The following is a 6,987-nucleotide window of genomic DNA, read 5'->3' as shown; positions in this document are numbered from 1 at the left end:
CACCAGGTCCCGTCTTATTCGCAAAACCCTTGTAGACCAGTGTTATTAATCGTTTTATGAGTAAAGTTTCAACAAATTGCGACCACTACTATTTTTGTCTATTGTTTATATAACTTTGTTTAAAGACTTTGAAATTTCAAGGTTATGCTGAATTCAAAAAATTATTTAAAAATTTCAGTGTAATGTAGAACAACAACGTGGGTACCAATCGAAAGAAAAGATTCTGTGGATTTAAAAAACATAATTTTTTTAGCGAACATTTCCGAAAAAATTCAGACATATCCGAACAAATCCAAACCCTTCCGAAAAACTCAAACATTTCCGAAAAAAACAAACATTTTCAAAAAGTCCAAACGTTTCCGGCAAATTAGAACATATCCGAAAATATCCAAACATTTCCGAAAAAATCTAAGTATTTCCGGAAGCCCCAAACATATCCGAAAAAAATTCAAATATTACCCCAAAAAACAAATATTTGCGAAAAAATCAAAACATTTCCGAAATTATCCAAGCATTTCCCCAAAACCCAATAATATCCGGAAAATTCCAAACATTGCAGAGAAAATCGAAACATTTCCGAAAAAAAAAAACAAATATTTCCGAATAAATCAAAAAAGCTCTGAAAAAATCCAAACCTTTCCCGCAAAATCCAAACAGTTCGGATTAAATTCAAAGATTTCTGAAAAATCCAAACATTTCCGAAGGATCCACACATTTCCGCAAAATCCAAAAAGTTCCAAAAATCCATGCATTTTTTGGTTCCAAGACCGAATAGGTATTTTTTCAAAAATAACTGGAAAATTTCAAACATATTCATGGATAAAGTTTTAAAATTACAGTTTCTATACATACACGTCCTTGCTCACCAAGAAAATTTAATTTTGTTTAATTCTACTGAATGTTCTCTTTCATTTGGTACCCATATTGCTATTCTAAATTGCACTGAATGTTTGAAATAATTTTTTAATTAAACAAATCCTTGAAATTTCTAAATCTATCTACTTGGGCCTGCGACTATTCTGTTATTCGTATATACGGATAAAATCGGAATATCCCGCTAAGATTTGTTGATTTTGCTATTGCAAGTGGAATTTATAAAAACTGGGTTTGGTTTTTTTTTTGTTTGTTGGAAACGGTCTTGCGCAATTTATTCCATTATAAATCTTTGTTTATATCGCAAAAGTGAAAATGCCGTCAATAAAACAAAAACTATTACAAATAAACCCGATTTTCGGCCGCTTTAAACTTGCTTTAAAATTTAATGTGCTAAAAACTGCATAGCCAAAAGTTAAAAAAAAAAATCAGAGTAAAAAGTTCGACGCGAAAAACATTGCGTTTTTTGGCCAGAAAAAATTGAGGGCCTTACTCCGAATAACAAATTAAACGGGTGAGGATATAAAAGTAATCGAATTAAATTTACTTTTGCCAACAAAGATCTACGAATTGAACATCGTTGAAGAAAAGCTTTTACAACTAACATTTAATTGAACCCTCGTTAAATATGTATTATGAAAATGTACTCTCTAATTAATTGCACTCTCCAATGTTTTCAATAATGAAAATGTAAATTTACAACTATTTAAGCTGCCATAAAGTTTCAACGAAGAAAAAGAAACTGCAACGCAAAAAATTATGTTTTTGAACTCATTTCATAGCTCATTACTAAAATTTAATTAAACGCTATACTTGGTGCTGTTGTTGTAAAACAAAAAAGTAACAACTCACTTAGCAGTTGTTGCTGTAGCTGCCGCTGTTGCCACTACCTCTACTGGATGTTATGGGTCATTGCAACGAAGCATTTAAATAACAACGTTTACGCGCCACGCCACCAGTTGGTGTTGGCAGGTCAGGCCATGAAGAAAGAAAGCAACAGGAGAGCGGCCGTTGCCCAGTGAAGAAGATTCGGTCGTTGTGAAAACACCTTTTTCTTAATTAAATGCAAATAGTTAAGCGCAGCAGAAGCCAAGTAAATATTTACATACATACACACATACATATGTATGTATAAGTGCTCTTATACTATGCACGAGTATGTATGGACTTAAGTCTCACACTGCGGCTGTTTGTGTCTTGTACATATCTATTTGAATTCACAAGCTTCGTTGGAATTCCCATGTGAAGTTTGTGCGGACAAAAAAAAAATTAATTCGCATTGAAAAAGAGGTTACAGCTTTTTAAAAGGGTTAATACCAAATGAAAATGAAAATTTGGTAAATAAATCATAAAGGTTAAGTCTGCTTAAATCTCTATTGTCTTATTAGCATGGTATGTTTTGGAGATGTCGATATGTTCTGATGCCATTGCAGGATGGATGAGAATATGAGTACTTTCATCCAGGTTGTCCGTCTATATTCATACAATTTTATCTTCTTAGCGGTCCCAAAAACTTCACAAAGTTCCAAGACATTCTAGGTACTTGTGCTGAAATGAAAACCCAGCATTTCCAAAAAAGCCTAGCATTTCCACAACTTTGGGAACATTTTCGGAAAAACACGGACAAATCGAAAAAGGCGCATTTCCGAAACCATCCCAAAACCTCTGAACAAATTAAAGAATTTACGAAAAAATTCGATCACATCCCAATAAATCCAATAATTTCTAAAAAAAAAAACCGAACTTCCTGAAAAATCGAATAATTTCTGAAGATCCCATAGTCTCCGAAACAAAATGGAACGCTTCCGATAAATTCCAAAGTTTCCGGAAAATTTTAGAATTTCTGAAAAGTTTATACGTTTCCGAAAAAATTCTAAAGTATCCCAAAACTTCGAAAGTTTCTGAAAAAATGCAAAAGTTTCAGAAAATTGCAAATGTGTCCGAAGAAACACAAACGTTGCCGAAAAAATGCAAAAGTTTCCAACAAAATGAAATTTTTCCGAAAATATTTGAACTTGCCTTAAAAAGTACGAACTTTTCTTAAAAAATACGAACGTGCCCGAAAAAGTTCGTAGGTTTCCAAAAAAATTACAATATTTCCGAAAAGTTTCAACGTTTTCAAAAAAATTCTAACATGTCCCAAAAATGCCAACGTTTCGAAAAAATTCAAACGTTACCGAAAAAATTCAAACGTTACCGAAAAAATTCAAACCTTTCCGAAAAATGCAAACGCTGGCGAAAAAAATTCAAAAGTTCCCGACAAAACAAAAATGTTTCCGAAAATATTGAACTTGTCTTAAAAAATACGAAAAGATTACAATATATGCGAAAAGTTCCATTGTTTCCTAAACAATTTTTGACATGTCCCAAAATAGGAGAATGTTTCCGAAAAAATGCAAACGTGTCCGAAAAAAATGCGAAACTTTCCTAAAAAATGCGAACGTTTCAGAAAGAATTCCAATATTTCCGAAAAGTTTTAACGAAGTTTCCAAAAAATTCGGATTTCTCCAAAAAAATTCGAATTTCTCCAAAAAATGCAAGCGTTTCCGAACAAAATTAAACGTTCCAAAAATATGCAAGCGTTTCCACAAAATGCCTGCGTTTCAACCAAATGTATGCCTTTCCAAAAAATGCAAACGTTTCCGAAAAAAATTTTAACGTTTCCAATAAAACGCAAGCGTTTCCAAAAAAAATCAAACGTTTCCGAAAAAATCGAAATTGTCTGATTCTAATACATCCGAAAAGTGCCAAAAGTTACAAAACGGAAATATGCCAAAAATCACGAAGAATATTTACGTAAAAATTCTAAAAAACCTAATATCAATGCTTTCATCAAAAATCTATACTTTTATATGTATTTGTTCTTAAAAATAATAAGCTAAAAATATTAACAGTCATGGCGAAAGCAAGCGTGAGTTATATATAGTGCCTATTGCGAAAGCTTGATAATATTGTATCTGAGTACACATGTGTTACAAACATATCAAAGCAAAAATCGTTTTGAGCGCAAAGCAATCGAAGACAATCACTGACGCTATATTTTGAGTCAGCTAGACAACAAGACTCTTGGCTCTTGAAGTCCGAACTTTTTAACCTCGGCTAAAAGGTCCTTAGTATGGCACCTGAAGAATCGATGGAGACTGGAGCATAATTATTTTCGCTTCAGCAGGTACATACATACCTACGTACAAATGTATGTAGGTACACATACATATAATTGGTTAAATAAATTACTCAACATTTGACTAAACCCTTGAGAAAATGCAAATCACTGCCACTCAATGACACACCTCCGCCTTTCAAAGCTTCCAACGGTGTTTCAATTCCAGTTCCTTTTGATTAGCCAACCACAACAAAATTATGAGAAAAGAAAACATTCTACAGCTTGCTTCAAACACACCCAAACAACTTTATGTTAAAAACAAGAATATAAACTTGACAGTAGCAGCAACAGTACGAATGCATTAAAAAGTGAGTTGACTTCCAGTGCACAAACAGGGATGGGGACGCCGAAGGCAAAGAGAGAGCGCAGTTGAAACAATGGCGGGGCGGCGAGAACAAATTGTCAACAATTTTACAAATGCAATTGCTGGTATAACAATTACATCGGCAACAAGCCGTAACAAGTGTTGGTTAGAATAATGTGAAAAATTAGCAAACAAACCTTAGAGTAAGTAACAACAGACAACTTTGGCTACCGAGGCGGCTGACAGCGGCAAGTGGTTGAAGTAGCAACACCACCAGCACAAATTAACATGACACTATAAAATACCGCGACTGCATACTACAGCCACAAATATATTAGTAGCCATGCAGTGCAATGCAAAATTCCAAAATGGCTAGCGAATGCAATTGGAGTAGTGAGGTAGAGGATTAAAGTGACTGGCCACCACTCACATCGATTTGCAAAGAATGTCGCAAGCAAATTGTTTGAAATATTTTTGTGAAATGATTGTTGCCGATAGAGTTGTAACCTTATTTGTAGGTATTTCTTTAGTACTTAAAATCAAGATCGGAAAAGTATGGAATTTTCATTTCACATGTAGCCAACTGACACTGTACCGAGTAAGCATTTTGTTATAGGAGCCAAAAAATGTATGTTAATTTTTCACTTTTTCTTGTACCGGATATTTTTTCACAATGTTTCTGAAAACTCCCGAAGGACCCCGTTAAGGTCCCGAGAGGCTCCGAAAAATCCTGAATAATCTGAAAAGGCCAGAAAACTCTGAAAAGATCCCGAAAAATAAAGCAGGAACTAAAAAACCCCGAAATTTCCCGAAAAGTACAAAACGAAGAAACCTGAAACGCCTTTAATAAAGGCACATCGGCTTAGAGGAAAAATCCTAAGAAAGTTATTGTAGCGTGTCTGCTCACAGGTAACTGTAACCCCATAAGTCCTGCATTGCCTTCGCGCTATTCTGGCTACGTAAACAAGTCTTTGATAAAGCCTAATGTATGTCACCAAGGAGGATCCTCCATATCTTTACTTCAATCATCAGGTTCGGCCTGCAAATATCCAAGGACAGTCCCATTTTGCACCTTTATACGTGGGGAGGCTTTAAAGACCACCTGGAGTCGGAACACATGTATGTATATTTTCAGTGACCTAAGACAATAATTCAGCCATACCTTTCCTATGTAGATTCTACAATGTTGATATGCATTGCAGGCTGAGCCCATCAAATTTGTCGAATCTTCCACTGATGGCTTCAAACCAGACAATGAGTCAGAAAATGGAGTGTATATCGAAGATAAAGGGAATAAACTTTATGTGTTTTTTAGTTGAATGTGACTCTGTATTCCAAGCCGAGATATTTACAAACCTCAAGGGCATGAAAAATAGGTGGAGCTGTAGGTGTCCTTCTAGACTAGTTTGGCAATATAAGTCTCGGCTAAACTGTTTTGGTAAACAAAACGAAGCTTTTTTCTGTAACTATATTTTAGAGGTCCGCCAAAAACCCCTGAAAACGCAATGGGGGACACTCATACATAAAAAATCGCCAGTATTAAAATATTTTTAAATAAACAATTGGGTATTTTTATTGGAAGTCTCGTGAAGAGAAGCAGAGTTTTCCGATCGAAAAAATATGGATTTTCAAGAACTTATAACATTTCTACTAAAATTTAATTTTATTTTTTTTCACATATAAAATGCCTGGAAAATATTTTTGGATTAAAAAAAAAAAATAAAAAATAGGTGTATATTTTTTCGGTATAGAACAATCCTAGATTATACAAAAGCTATATGAAATATTAAAATATGAATTTCAAAGAGTGCGTTTCGGGGAGAACTATTATAGCTATATTTTGAAGAGGGTTGCCACCAGTTTTGATAGTCGAATCTATACACAAGCCATATGATATATTAAAATGTGCGTGCCAAACAAAATAGTGTTAAGAAATCTTTCGTTTAAGCATTTATGATTTTCTCAAAGAGGGTTGCCACCTGTTGAAAAAAGTTAAATTCATAATCAATTAAAGGAATATGGGTATCAAACGAATGGTGTTGAAAAGGCTCCATTTTTAAAACTACATGAGGGAGGGTTTTCATTGCAAATTTATTAGCTTTTTTGTTTATTAACTATTATAACACAGTTCGTTTCTTACAATCTTTTACTCAGCTGTTCACAAGTTTGTTGTTGCTTCAGAGGCATAATTTTTGACAGCTCATAAATAGAACAGGGTTGCCTTATAAAGTTTATTTTTTGTATATTTTGGACCACTGCAATGTCTCCATTAATACTGCGTACCCCATTTTTTTAAAGTAATTAATTTTATTTTATTTTTTTAATTTATGCAAAAAAAAAAATGAATTCCAGACCATAGTGCATAGGCGTGAAATTTTTAATCAGCTATATGTAACCCCAAACGCCCTCGGGTACTCTACCTACTTGTCAAATATCAATCGGATATATGCATAAAATTATAAGTAATTACCTTTCAAGCTAATTCAGTCGATTTGCACTAATTTAGCATTTAAAAATTTGGTTTAATTTATAAGAGAAGAATAATGCATACACTCAAAAATAATATCAGGCCTCAAGTCATAAATTGCTTTCAAGCATATAATGATGATAGATGCCACAAGCCAGCGACACGACAGCTTCTCTCACA

The sequence above is a fragment of the Rhagoletis pomonella genome, unplaced genomic scaffold, assembly GCF_013731165.1.
Source record: "Rhagoletis pomonella isolate Grant_MI unplaced genomic scaffold, Rhpom_1.0 Rhpom_scaffold_00011, whole genome shotgun sequence".
NCBI lineage: Eukaryota > Metazoa > Arthropoda > Insecta > Diptera > Tephritidae > Rhagoletis > Rhagoletis pomonella.
Note: the sequence above shows the minus strand (reverse complement) of the source record.